At 33.8% G+C, this 13788-nt stretch overlaps 2 non-coding genes across 2 annotated transcripts; one reads left to right on the top strand and one right to left on the bottom strand.

The window, feature by feature from the left end:
- Positions 1–6932: 6932 nt before the first annotated feature.
- Positions 6933–7014, top strand: TRNAS-AGA (transfer RNA serine (anticodon AGA)). The gene has a single exon. It is a non-coding gene; the product is annotated as a tRNA-Ser (tRNA).
- A 1561-nt stretch (positions 7015–8575) lies between these two features.
- LOC117225626 (small nucleolar RNA U3) lies at positions 8576–8791 on the bottom strand. Its single transcript, XR_004491551.2, has one exon. It is a non-coding gene; the product is annotated as a small nucleolar RNA U3 (small nucleolar RNA).
- Between the last annotated feature and the right edge of the window lie 4997 nt (positions 8792–13788).

The raw sequence follows: 13788 nt of genomic DNA, 5'->3' as shown, positions 1-13788 counted from the left end.
TCTTCTCGTTTTCCTATCGGATTTTGCGCGTTTCCTGAAATAACATAATCTGCCGAAAATGTTCCTTTTCGCTGCTTCTCTCCTTCCACCGAACTTGCCAACTGGAATTAGTTCTGCATCTTGGAACACACAAACTTCCCGGCTAACCTAATAGAAACACGTGCAGTCCGACAACGAACGAAGGAAACAAAAGATTGAAATGTTAATGCCCGTGAAGAAAGTTTGGAGGCGTCACGTTCAACTGGATTTAGAGACAGGGCAGCCTCCGAAAATACAACGGCCGCGTGTAGCATATTCCATTAGTACTTCCACTAATTTTCTACATCGATCTTCACTACTCTACCACGTCTCTCAGACGTGATAATCGTTTCTGGCACGATCTTTTCATCACGACTCTCAGACCTGATAATCATATCTATTGGTTATCTGTCCACGTCTCTTAGACATGATTATCATTTCTGACCTGATATTTTGGCCACGTCTCTCAGACGTGATACTCATTTCTGTCCCGATTATCTGACCATGTCTCTCAGATATGATAATCATTTCTGACCCGATCCTTTCACCATATCTCTCAGACGTGATAATCATATCTACTGGTTATCTATACACGTCTCTCAGACGTGATTATCATTTCTGACTTGATCTTTTGGCCACGTCTCTCAGACGTGATAATCATATCTACCGATTATCTGTCCACGTCTCTTAGACATGATTACCACTTCTGACCTGATCTTTTGGCCACGTCTCTCAGACGTGATACTCATTTCTGTCCCGATTATCTGATCATGTCTTTCAGATATGATAATCATTTCTGACCCGATCTTTTCACCACGACTCTCAGACGCGACAATTATATCTGCCGATTATCTGTCCACGTCTCTCAGACGTGCTAACCATTTCTGACCCGATTTTTTTCTTCCGATTTTTCACGATTTTTTCTGACGTGATAATAATTTCTGGTTAAATTATCTGACCACGTCTCACAGCATGATAATCATTTCTGACCAGATTATCTGGCCACGTCTCTCAGACGTGATAATCATTTCTGACCCGATTTTTCACGATTTTTTCTGACGTGATAATCATTTCTGGTTAAATTATCTGACCACGTATCTCAGACACGATAATCATTTCTGACCAGATTATCTGACCACGTCTCTCAGACGTGCTAATCATTTCTGACTCGACTTTTTCACCCGATTTTTCACGATCTTTTCAGACGTGATAATCATTTCTGGTTCGATTATCTGACCACGTCTCTCAGACACGATAATCATTTCTGGCCAGACTATCTGACCACGTCTCTCAGACGTGATAATCATTTCTGACCCTATTTTTCACGACTTTTTCAGACGTGATAATCATTTCTTGTTAAATTATCTGACCACGTCTCTCAGACACGATAATCATTTCTGACCAGATTATCTGACCACGTCTCCCAAACGTGACAGCACGACAAAGCGTTAAGCAAAGACGTCGTCGGAAATGCAACGGCACACGTCGACGAGCACGACGATACCGCGGAGCCTCTAATAAGAGGGAACGAAAGAAAGGGAAACAGATTCTCTTAATCTCTGTTCTATGCGCGCTCGGGAATCGAGGAATGTGGATGACACTAGGCATTGTACTCCGGCGTTGTTATCCTTTCGAGCCCGCGAAAGGATTCCACTCCTATTCTACTTGGCGGGCGTCTTTCTGCAGCGGTTCTCATTTGCGTGTTTGCCGCAACAAAGCTATCAGGCATCACGGTTGGCTGCCCGTGAATCGGTGCTACCCGGTCTATATGCGTGTGTTCTCCGCCTCTTCGAAGCGCGCGGGTCGGGGAGGAGGCGGCTTTCCCCGTCGTGCTTTGTACGAGAAAAGAGGCGAGCCTTCCTCCCTCGTTGCAATCGAAAGTCAGAATTGAAAGCGGCTCGTTAAACATCGAGGGGCGTGACCGAGGAAGCGTGAAGTCGAGGCGTGAATATTTTATGCGCGATACGCGCCCTAACCGACGCGGCAGGATACGCGTCGGTGAAACGGGAAACTGATAAGGGTGTAACGGGCTATGAAATATGATAAGGTGATTTCGGATGAGAATTGTTCCGCCCTCCTTGCTCGTCGAGTGCGTAGCCGACGATACTTCTGGCAATTTATCTGGCCGGCTACGGTAATTGCGAATTTACGCGCGGCGGCGGCGCTGTTCGCTTCAACAGCCTCGGATAATAATACGCTCGCGCGGATAAGTGGGAAATGATCTTTTTGACATGTAATATGGGCTAGTGGGTGTAACATGGACCAGCGGATAGCATTCGTTCGCGTTGTAAATTAATAGAATAAAAATTGATAAATAAAAGGAAAATATCGATAGGAAATTGGACGATGTTTGCTCGGCAAAAGAAATATATTTTGCTGTAATAGAAGGTAAAAATAGAAGTAACAGAAGGGAAAAATATTATAATACTGTAATATAATAATACAAAAATATAATAATAAAAAATAAAACTCGACGAGACGCTCGCACGATCACGTATTGCAATCGTCGCGAAACTGTGCCCTGATCTTGCAAATTGCGTTTAGGCTTGTTGAAAAAAAAGGAAATTTTAGCCTCGAACAAAAATTAATCTATAGTTTACTTAGTACTAAGATACTAAGATATCGGTTTACATTTTCGTCGGTTCCGTCAGTGGGCAACGACGGTGATGTAAAGTGTATATAATAGATACCGCGATACATCATCACCGGTACCATTAGATACACATCGTGCCCTGACTGTTTGGGGATCCCAGCGTCACGCATAGAATGTGAAACGCGACAAATAAACGTCTCCGATTGGTGGATAAGACGAACCCAAGAAGGGTATAAAAGAAGCATTTTTTCTTACCGGACTCTCAGTAGAGTTTGGTCGCTCGATCGTTTTCGCCCATATACCTACTCTCAATAAAGGAATAAAATAAAGTCTTTTTAAGAAAAGAATTAGAATCATATTCATTTTCATTCCATAATCCCAACAATCGTAAAGGCGTCATTTTCCAGCAGGACAATGCTAGGCCGCACACGTCTCTTTGTCCACTTGGCAAAAATTGATGGATATTGGTTGGGAATTGATGTTACACCCACCATATAGCCCTGATCTCGCGCCATCGGATTACCACTTATTTCGATCCGTGGACAACTCCCTTCGTGGTAAAACTTTTAACAATGATGACGCTGTAAAATCTCACTTAACTCAGTTTTTGGCCGAAAAGGATCAGACTTTCTACGAGCGTGGAATTTTCAAGTTGTCGGAGAGATGGCAAAAGGTCATCGAACAAAATGAAAAGTACATTACAGATTAAACTTCGTTCCAAGTAAAAAAAAATTTTTTATTTCATTGAACAAATCGGCAATTACTTAGTTGCCAACCCAATAGTATAATAATAAATACATAATAGGGTATAAATAGTAATATAATATATAATATATAATATGAACTATAAATATACTATAAACTATAATATATACTATAAATATATAGTATATAAATAATAATATAGTATATTAATATAGTATATTAGTATATAGTAGTAGTAGTATTAGTGTATAGTATATAGTATATTAGTATAAATATAATAAAAACTTAATATAAGTTTTAGTAATTGTACTATTTCTCGTATTTTCAGCACCTATTAGTATATCCTACTTGCAAGTGGCCACATCAGACACAACGTGTGGACCAGTCGAATTGCAACCAGGGTTCTTCCTGACTAATGAACCAGGATACTACAAAGAAGGGGACTTTGGTGTGCGTTTTTTTCATTCCATAATCCCAACAAGGCTAAAGCTTCTTCACTGAAAGCTTCTTCTGGCTAATATACAGGGTGTCCCAGGTTTTAATGTTCAAACTTTGTCGGTATATTCTATGGCACAAAGTAAGAAAAAAATGTTATGTAAACATAGATCATATAGAGCTTTATTAAGAAGTTATAACAAAAATTCAGAATAGGAATAGTAATCAACTAAAAAAAAAAATAAAAAATATAAAAAAGTCTTCGATCGATGTCAATCATGTATTGTCAACAACGGTTATTAATACGTTTCGAAATGTATTAATAAATACAGCTTACATAAACACACGGCATGTGCTGATCTATTCAAGCCAATGCTCGCAGTAACAGCAAGTCGATTACTATTCCTATTCTGAATTTTTGTTATAACTTCTTCATAAAGCTTTATATGACCTATGTTTACATAACATTTTTTTCTTACTTTGTGCCATAGAATACACTAACAAAGTTTGAACGTTAAAACCTGGGACACCCTGTATATTTTTAGCAGTAATTAACAGCTAGGCAAGTATATTTACGCTATTCTAATTTTAAGTAGATATATTATTCTCGAAACTACTGTATAACCTCGATAGTACGCATCGTTTCTACTTCGCATTAAAAACGCGGTCGATCTCTCCCTTTCAATTCTGATGTAGACCGACCATACTAATCCGCGAGGGTTCGAGCACATTAATTGTTCCGTCCTTCCACGGAATTTGTATTCTTCTTCCATCCGGTTTTCTTCAAAGCGAGTTCGCTTTCTTTTCAAGTTGCGAACAGCTTAATTTTGCAAAGAATTCCGTTTCGGCTTAGCGAGACAATAGCCGCATCTCCGCAAACCGAGTGCAACTGTCATGATCAGGAAACGCGGTAGGCGACTTGCAAACGTTATAAAATAGTTCGGAGAACATTGAGACAAGGCGGAACGAGGGAACTACAAAGAGACGCAGGAATGTTTCGATTGAAAGCGGGAAAGGATGCGAAGGAACGGGGAAAAACAATAATGTAATATATCTCAAATAATGTAATTTGAAAATTATATAATAATAAAAAATTATATATAATAATAATAAAATAAATATATATAATAGTGTAATAATTAAATAAATAATAAATAAATAAATAAATAAATATATATATATATATATATATATATATATATATATATATATATATATATATATAATAATAATAATAAAATTATATAATAATTATATAATATTATATAATATAACACGTAATATTAAATATATAATACATAAAGCATATAATATTTAAATGCACATAATATTTAAAACCTGTCCAGGTCTGCCTCAGCCCTGCCATAAAGGGTAGAAATAATGTTTCCCGCGATGCGTGGTTCTCCGAGGAATTTGTCTTTGTATAATTAATATATTAATATAATATAATATAATATAATATAATATAATATAATATAATATAATATAATATAATATAATATAATATAATATAATATAATATAATATAATATAATATAATATAATATAATATAATATAATATAATATAATATAATATAATATAGTATAATATAGTATAATATAGTATAATATAGTATAATATAGTATAATATAGTATAATATAGTATAATATAGTATAATATAGTATAATATAGTATAATATAGTATAATATAACATATATTAATCAAATATGTAATGTAATACATAATATAGATATAAATACAAATCAAAAATTTAATCAAATATATAATATAATATATATTAATCAAATAAACAATATAATACATATTAATCAAATATAAAAAATGTTGCAGCACCAGCCCGATAGCCTTATAGACACACCTAGCCATAGATGCGAAAAATTATAGGAGCTGCCGCAGAGCAAAGAAAGGGTTCCTAAAGAAGCATCTCCAAAAACCAGATTAGCTTTCCCTCGGACCCGCTCGGTCGCGGCTTTTCTTCGCGCTATATGTCGTCCGAAACACCGTGGCGGTTACAATACCCTGTTACAGCGCGTATCCGGCGTGGCACATGCTTCCTGTTTGCTGTTAAATAAAGCCTTTAGCTTCCACCGGACGAAACTAACGACGCGCGTTTACCGTGTAAACACCGCTGCCATTAGTCGCGCGAGCAGAAGGGATATTACGAAGTTAAGGGGTAAATTTATATGTCGGCGATCGCTCGCGCTGCTAAAACGCGGTGCATCATTGACGCTACTTTCAGTAATTAGCCCCCAAACCACGCCCGTAATTACGTGCCGATTTGCCAGGGGGCCCACCCCATCCTCCCCGTCCCTGCCGCCCTCCTGTCTACGCTCCGGTTTGTCGAATTAGCCGCTTTGTATTTCGTTCACGCCTCTGATCGTTGCTTTGTTGACCAGATTATATAGCCGCTTTCTATTTTGCTTCTTCCCTTGCGCAATTTTTCGACCTGTTAATCAAGCATTTTTTTGCGGGCAGACGCGTGGTAGAGGTATGACGGTCGTTAATATTTCTTTTTTCAAACGGATCGTATGTTTTTTCCTGCGGCAATCGATGAAGCTCTTTACAAAAAATCATTTTTTAACCTATTGATATCGAAAAAATATTAGTTACGGAGATATGTATTTTAATTTTAGCGTTGTGTTGTGCGATATCACGACTCTCTTGACTAATTTTTATTTTCTTTTTTTTTCGATGAAAGATATTGTGAACGTCGTGGAATCCATTCCAGCGTAAATTACATTGTAATTACATTTGCAGGAACAACATTTTTGTTTTCGTTTAAGATGTTTAGAGCGAATAGAAAGTTAATTTGAAAATAAATTGTAAGGATTTTGTAACAAAGGGAGTCGCTAATAATTGGTATACATATTTTTATATATATTGGTTAATGTATCATATGTGAATTTAAACAGCAAGATTTCCTAAAATAGAATTTCGTAACTTCGTATAAAAGTAAGAATATATAAATGTATACGTTGTTTTTATATATTTTAAAATACTTTTTTACAGTTTGTATATAATAAAACACATAACACATAACCTTGACGTAACCTTGACAGTTTGTATATAATAAAACACAAGCAAAAGTTATTTAGAATGAAATAAAATTGTATTGAGTGAATAGTTATTACTGTAGTAGCACAAGGCGTTCATAAATGAAAGCAGTGTTTCCAAGGAGCAGTCGTGGCCGAGTGGTTAAGGCGTCTGACTAGAAATCAGATTCCCTCTGGGAGCGTAGGTTCGAGTCCTACCGACTGCGAAGTGGTGAATTTCTTTTTTCCATCGATTTTTTTTATCGAATTTATTATACAAATATATCCACATCATATACAGTAATATTAAGTTTATATTATTTTTGTAATTAAAGCATATATAACCCTTTACATTTATCTAATGTATTGTCATTTCTTTTTTTTTTTAAATCTCTATGTAATAACTATAATTCTGCTGTCTTTTTCCATCCATTTTTTATTATCGAATTTATTGTACAAATATATCCACATCATATGCAGCAATATTAAGTTTATATTATTTTTGTAATTAAAGCATATATAACCCTTCACATTTATCTAATATATTCTCATCTTTTTTTTTTAAATCTATGTAATAACTATAATTCTGCTGTCTTTTTCCATCCATTTTTTATTATCGAATTTATTGTACAAATTATCCACATCATATGCAGCAATATTAAGTTTATATTATTTTTGTAATTAAAGCATATATAACCCTTCACATTTATCTAATGTATTCTCATTTTTTTTTCAATCTATGTAATAACTACAATTCTGCTGTTTTTAAAGAACTGAGGGCACAGTAGCATTTAAACTGCAAAAATAAAAATATAACATGCACAAAAATTGTTTAATTCTTACGTAGATATCGTTCTTGAATATCTTATGTTCTATGTACATCAACACCACCACCACACACGAAGTTGGATATTAATGTAACAAAACGTTTTAACAATGGAGATAGGCAGCGGAAAGGTGGTTTATTCGGAATGGCATAAATAATGGAACAGCGTAATGCAGTTTTCGTAAATGTGAAATGTAGTACTGTTCCCCCAGCATTGTTAATGTATCAATTATAGTGTTCCTTGGACCATGATTAGAAGTGACCATTATAACGAACGTTTTTTTTTTCAGTGTAAATCACATTTCGCGCGAATGTTGGTACAACGGAAGCATAAAAAGTTCACTTGAAACAAACGCATTTCACCTGCAGCCAAAATTAAAGTATATTTCGTATGACTTTCCTTAATCTTTATACAAAATTAATCTTTGTACATAATAATGACTAAACTATGGATCTTCATTCAAAATTTCAAAGCTTTCTGCAGCAATCATATTAAACATTTTTGAGATATTCGGATTGATTTACTAGAACTTGTAAATAAATATTTGTAAGAGTTGCAGTTATAAAATCCACCCCAAAAATTAAAGAATTTAGAATTCTAATTTGTTATTTACTTCCCACTAAATTAGAAATTCGTTATTTCATATCTCTAGAACTAAAAGTCTACTTTACTTAGAACATATGAGCCGTTTATTTTGAAAGTGGCACAAGTCACTTTACCGTAATGAAAAGTGGTGAATTTTTAATGTTTATATGCGAAATTATTTATACTGAGAAAAATATCACTATCCTGAGATAACAAATACAAGTAAATCTTCTCGAAAGTTGGCATCCCCATATTTTTAAACGTGTTAAAACGCAAACCCTTAAATATATCGACTTAAAAACAAAGTGACTTATGCCACTTTCAAAATAAACGTCTCGTATCTAAGATACTTTTTTGTTTTCAAATAAATTAAACAGCCACTCAGAAAGCTCCACTTCCCACCTCCCTTGCACGAAGTACAAGGGATGAACGATCATCGATGACTGAGAAATTGAACAAAGTCAACTTCCCGAGTCTTCCTCACGCTCAGGGAAAGGAGCTACGCCTCCTCATCGTGGTTGCATCGACTCTCAGTTTGAACAGAGAGAAAAAACTGATCAACTACAGAACTGATCCTATGAAGTATGATCTTAATTCGTCGAGCTGCGACGACGCTATATCAAGCACACAGCTCACAATTTCAGCAGCGAGAGAGCAGTTCGAAAATTTCGCCATCTGTTGGCAAGAACGTCGTTAGAACGTCATGCTGTTTCGATGATCTCACCACGTGTTATCTATTTCAAGATGCAGATTCAGATTTTCCACGCGTAGCTCAAGATTAAATTTGTACCAAAATAATCACGTAATTAACGTTTTATCTTTAACAATATTTAAACGTTAAATTTTGCTGTTTATAGAATTAAATTGTTGTTAATTTAATAAATATATTTAATATGATGCAGGAAAATTATAAATGACGTAAGCATAGGATATATAGAACAACGAACGTATACAATTGTTAATAAAAACGTCGGAACGATTGACAATGGGGGTCTTTACAATGAGTAATTTTTTAATATAAAATTTTAATAGTACGTTCTGCAATAATGTCTTACACTTACGTCCAAATCGAAGTGATTACTATTATTTCTATATTAAAAATTTCTTCTATTTGTTTAGCCTCCGATATAAAATTTTAATACTACGTTCTGCAATAATGTCTTATACTTGTGTCCAAATCGAAGTGATTACTATTATTTCCATATTGAAAATTTCTTCTATTTGTTTAGCCTCCGATATAAAATTTTAATACTATGTTCTGCAATAATGTCTTATACTTACGTCCAAATCGAAGTGATTACTATATTTTCTATATTAAAAATTTCTTCTATTTGTTTAGCCTCCGATATAAAATTTTAATAGTACATTCTGCAATAATGTCTTATACTTACGTCCAAATCGAAGTGATTACTATTATTTCTATATTAAAAATTTCTTCTATTTGTTTAGCCTCCGATATAAAATTTTAATAGTACATTCTGCAATAATGTCTTATACTTACTTCCAAATCGAAGTGATTACTATTATTTCTATATTAAAAATTTCTTCTATTTGTTTAGCCTCTGATATAAAATTTTAATACTACGTTCTGCAATAATGTCTTATACTTGTGTCCGAATCGAAGTGATTACTATTATTTCTATATTAAAAATTTCTTCTATTTGTTTAGCCTCCGATATAAAATTTTAATAGTACATTCTGCAAAATAATGTCTTATACTTGTGTCCAAATCGAAGTGATTACTATTATTTCCATATTGAAAATTTCTTCTATTTGTTTAGCCTCCGATATAAAATTTTAATAGTACGTTCTGCAATAATGTCTTATACTTGTGTCCAAATGGAAGTGATTACTATATTTTCTATATTAAAAATTTCTTCTATTTGTTTAGCCTCCGATATAAAATTTTAATACTACATTCTGCAATAATGTCTTATACTTACGTCCAAATCGAAGTAATTACTATTATTTCTATATAAAAAATTTCTTCCATTTGTTCAGCCTCCGAAGATTTTAAATATAATTAAATAGCCTTGCTTGAGTACCGTATTCTGTCCAACAGAATTAAAATGCAAGAACTCCGACGGCGTCCAATCAATGGTTGCGTCACGAGTTCGACAGAGCGTCATCGTCTAGGAAAAATTGAAATTGTCGTTTGCATGACAGAGGAACAAATTAGGCGAGACGCGTCGGGTCCGGTGGCGCGTCTCGTCGCCGCGTTCTCGCCATCGAGAGCACGTGGGTGTCGTCGAGTAACCCACATGCCAGCCTCGAACACCCGCCGAAGTGGGTGGACACGTGTGCCGGTTGTTTGCCGTGTGAAATGGCCCGCAACAACGAGACAAGACGGCGGTATACAATGTGAGCATACATTACTTACAAGGCACCTACATTCGCCGTTGTGTCACTGTGCCATACACATCGCCGTGCTCTTTTTTCCCTCGCTTATTCTGGGATCCCATCATCTTTCGTCGCGGCTCTTCCTTTTCTTTAACCCATTGACTGTCACGCAAATTTAGCTTGCCTTGGCCTGGGTGCCACGGTTTTACTCGAGAAGAAAACACGAAGTTTTGCGAAATATAATAAAATTAATCCTTTGCACTGGAAGACATTTTAAGTGTAAATGTGAAATGATTTTTCTGATCTACGCTTGTCTCTATTTTATATAACAGAGCGCATTTTTATGCGTGTGAAATTGAGTCTTGCGACTTATACAACAGTTATACTTTTAACAAATCGTAAGAATTATTTTGGAATGTGATATATAAACATTTTTTTAGCGGTGCCTCGGAGTCACCACTCGAGCGCAAAGGGTTAAGTTACTGATATAATATTACAATGGCATTTACAGTATTTTTTTATTATTGATAATCAATATGTTCTCTACACTATATACATTTTTCATTCATCCTTTCTAATAGTTCCTAATTCAAATAGCCATTTGTAGCCAAGTTTTACGAAATATAATAATATTAAGTTACTGGTATAATATTACAATGGTATTTACAGTATTTTTTTTATTGATAATCAATATGTTCTCTACACTATATACATTTTTCATTCGTCCTTTCTAATAGTTCCTAACTCAAATAGCCATTTGTAGCCAAGTTTTACGAAATATAATAATATTAAGTTATTGATATAATATTACAATGGCATTTACAGTATTTTTTTTATCGATAATCAATATGTTCTCTACACTATATACATTTTTCATTCATCCTTTCTAATAGTTCCTAACTCAAATAGCCATTTGTAGCCAAGTTTTACGAAATATAATAATATTAAGTTATTGATATAATATTACAATGGCATTTACAGTATTTTTTTATCGATAATCAATATGTTCTCTACACTATATACATTTTTCATTCGTCCTTTCTAATAGTTCCTAACTCAAATAGCCATTTGTGTAGCCAAGTTTTACGAAATATAATAATATTAAGTTATTGATATAATATTACAATGGCATTTACAGTATTTTTTATCGATAATCAATATGTTCTCTACACTATATACATTTTTCATTCATCCTTTCTAATAGTTCCTAATTCAAATAGCCATTTGTGTGTAGCCAAGTTTTACGAAATATAATAATATTAAGTTATTGATATAATATTACAATGGCATTTACAGTATTTTTTATCGATAATCAATATGTTCTCTACACTATATACATTTTTCATTCATCCTTTCTAATAGTTCCTAGCTCAAATAGCCATTTGTAGCTTATTTGTAATGAAATTCAAATTAAATGTAAAAATTGTGACTGGAATTTTGCGAATAATCGTTGCACGTTAATTATTTCTAACAACATTTGAATTATATTGTAAACGAGTATATAAATTCATATTTAAACATTGTAGAGTGAATTTGATTTGTAAGAAGGAAAATAAGAATTAAAAAAGTAATTTAACTCGATTTAAAGGGAACAATTCGATCGAATTAAATATCAATTAAATATCGGCGAATAGCAAGAGATAAAAATCTGGAAATAAAATGCAAAAATTTAACCAACATCACCGTCCAAAGTTTGTTCGCTATAATAGCCACGAAATTGTTTCTACAATTAACAACAATCCTAATAGACTGAAACGAAATCCTTTTTTGTAATTTCATTAAAAGATTCTAATAAACGTAATCGAAATAGTTCCAGGGATTTTTACAATTTCGCAACGATTCGTTTCATTCCGGTTTTTCCGCATACGAATCTAAATAAAGAATCAAATTTCCCATCGAACCGTATAAAAACCACGCTCGTTGATTTTCCCCGTACGACTTTTGACCTGTGCATCGTATGAAAAGGGAACATGAAAATCGCGGGAACAATGGAGCCAACGTTAATTGTCTATACAAAGTTTGTTCAATCATGCAAAATACGAAAACATTGCGGTGAACGTTCTTTGTTGTAACGCGCGATGATCAAACGCAACGTGCGCGATGCAAACGGCATTCTTGCGTTCCTCACAATTTTCGAACAATCGATTTCACCGCCGAATATTATGGAACACAGTATGGCGAGTGAAAAATTCTGTATCGCGAAACACGGCTTCTTTTGTTAAAAAAAAAAAAAAAAAAAAGATATATATATATATTTCGAAGCTGGCTCGACCTGTAGAGAAAGCGCCGATTTTGAAAATCAATTCATCCGAATCGAAGGGAAAACATATTCGGAGTTGATTCGAGGCCGCGCGGTTGTCGTTTTTAACCCTCAGCACTCCGAACCATTCTTGACGTTGGCTACCAGCTACTCGGCGCCACTTTTTGACAGAAACGGGCATTTACAGACCCAAGTAATATTTAGTATGGTTTTGGAACTAACTAACATATTATAATGATACTGGAATTATAAATAATATTATATAACATAATATTAATATTATATTTAATATTATGTTATATAATATTATTTATATATATATATATATATATATATATATATATATATATACATATTAATATAATATTAATATAAATAATATTATATAATATAATTATTAATATAACATATTATAATGATATTGGCTTATATGAATTTGGCTGAAATCGAGAAATTTACAAAAAAGTCAATATTTTATCTTGTATAATTTTGTTTTGTTGTTGTAATCGCTATCTATGCGAACTCTTTCTCTCGTCGCCTTGTTGCTTGGACGATATCACTGTCACTGCTATCAAAAGGATAGATTAACTGTAGAAGAAAACCTTCTACAGTTAGTCTTTCTAACATATCTGTATAAACGTCTATCTGGAGCTCATCTTCGCTACTACTTGTGTCATGAGACTCATTCGTGTTTGAAGGTTTTGCCATTGTTCCAATAAAAAATATGAATAAATACATAGGTTGAAAATTTCTAATTGTTATTACTAACTCGCAAGATGATATTTACCAAAAAAACTTTTACCAAACAATTTATTTACCAAGAGAAGAATCACTTTTCCGATTTTCTCACTCGTTAGATCTATCTATACCGCTCGACGCTTCAAACCAGACTGAGTTCAGCTTTGAAAATCTTTTCCTCCAGATTGTATGATTATAAATCTCACTGTACAGTGCGTGCTATGTTCGCATACCGACCTTTCTTCTACAAA

The sequence above is a fragment of the Megalopta genalis genome, chromosome 6 (assembly GCF_051020955.1).
Source record: "Megalopta genalis isolate 19385.01 chromosome 6, iyMegGena1_principal, whole genome shotgun sequence".
Classification (NCBI taxonomy): domain Eukaryota; kingdom Metazoa; phylum Arthropoda; class Insecta; order Hymenoptera; family Halictidae; genus Megalopta; species Megalopta genalis.
Note: the sequence above shows the minus strand (reverse complement) of the source record. Positions and strands in the feature narration are given on the sequence as shown.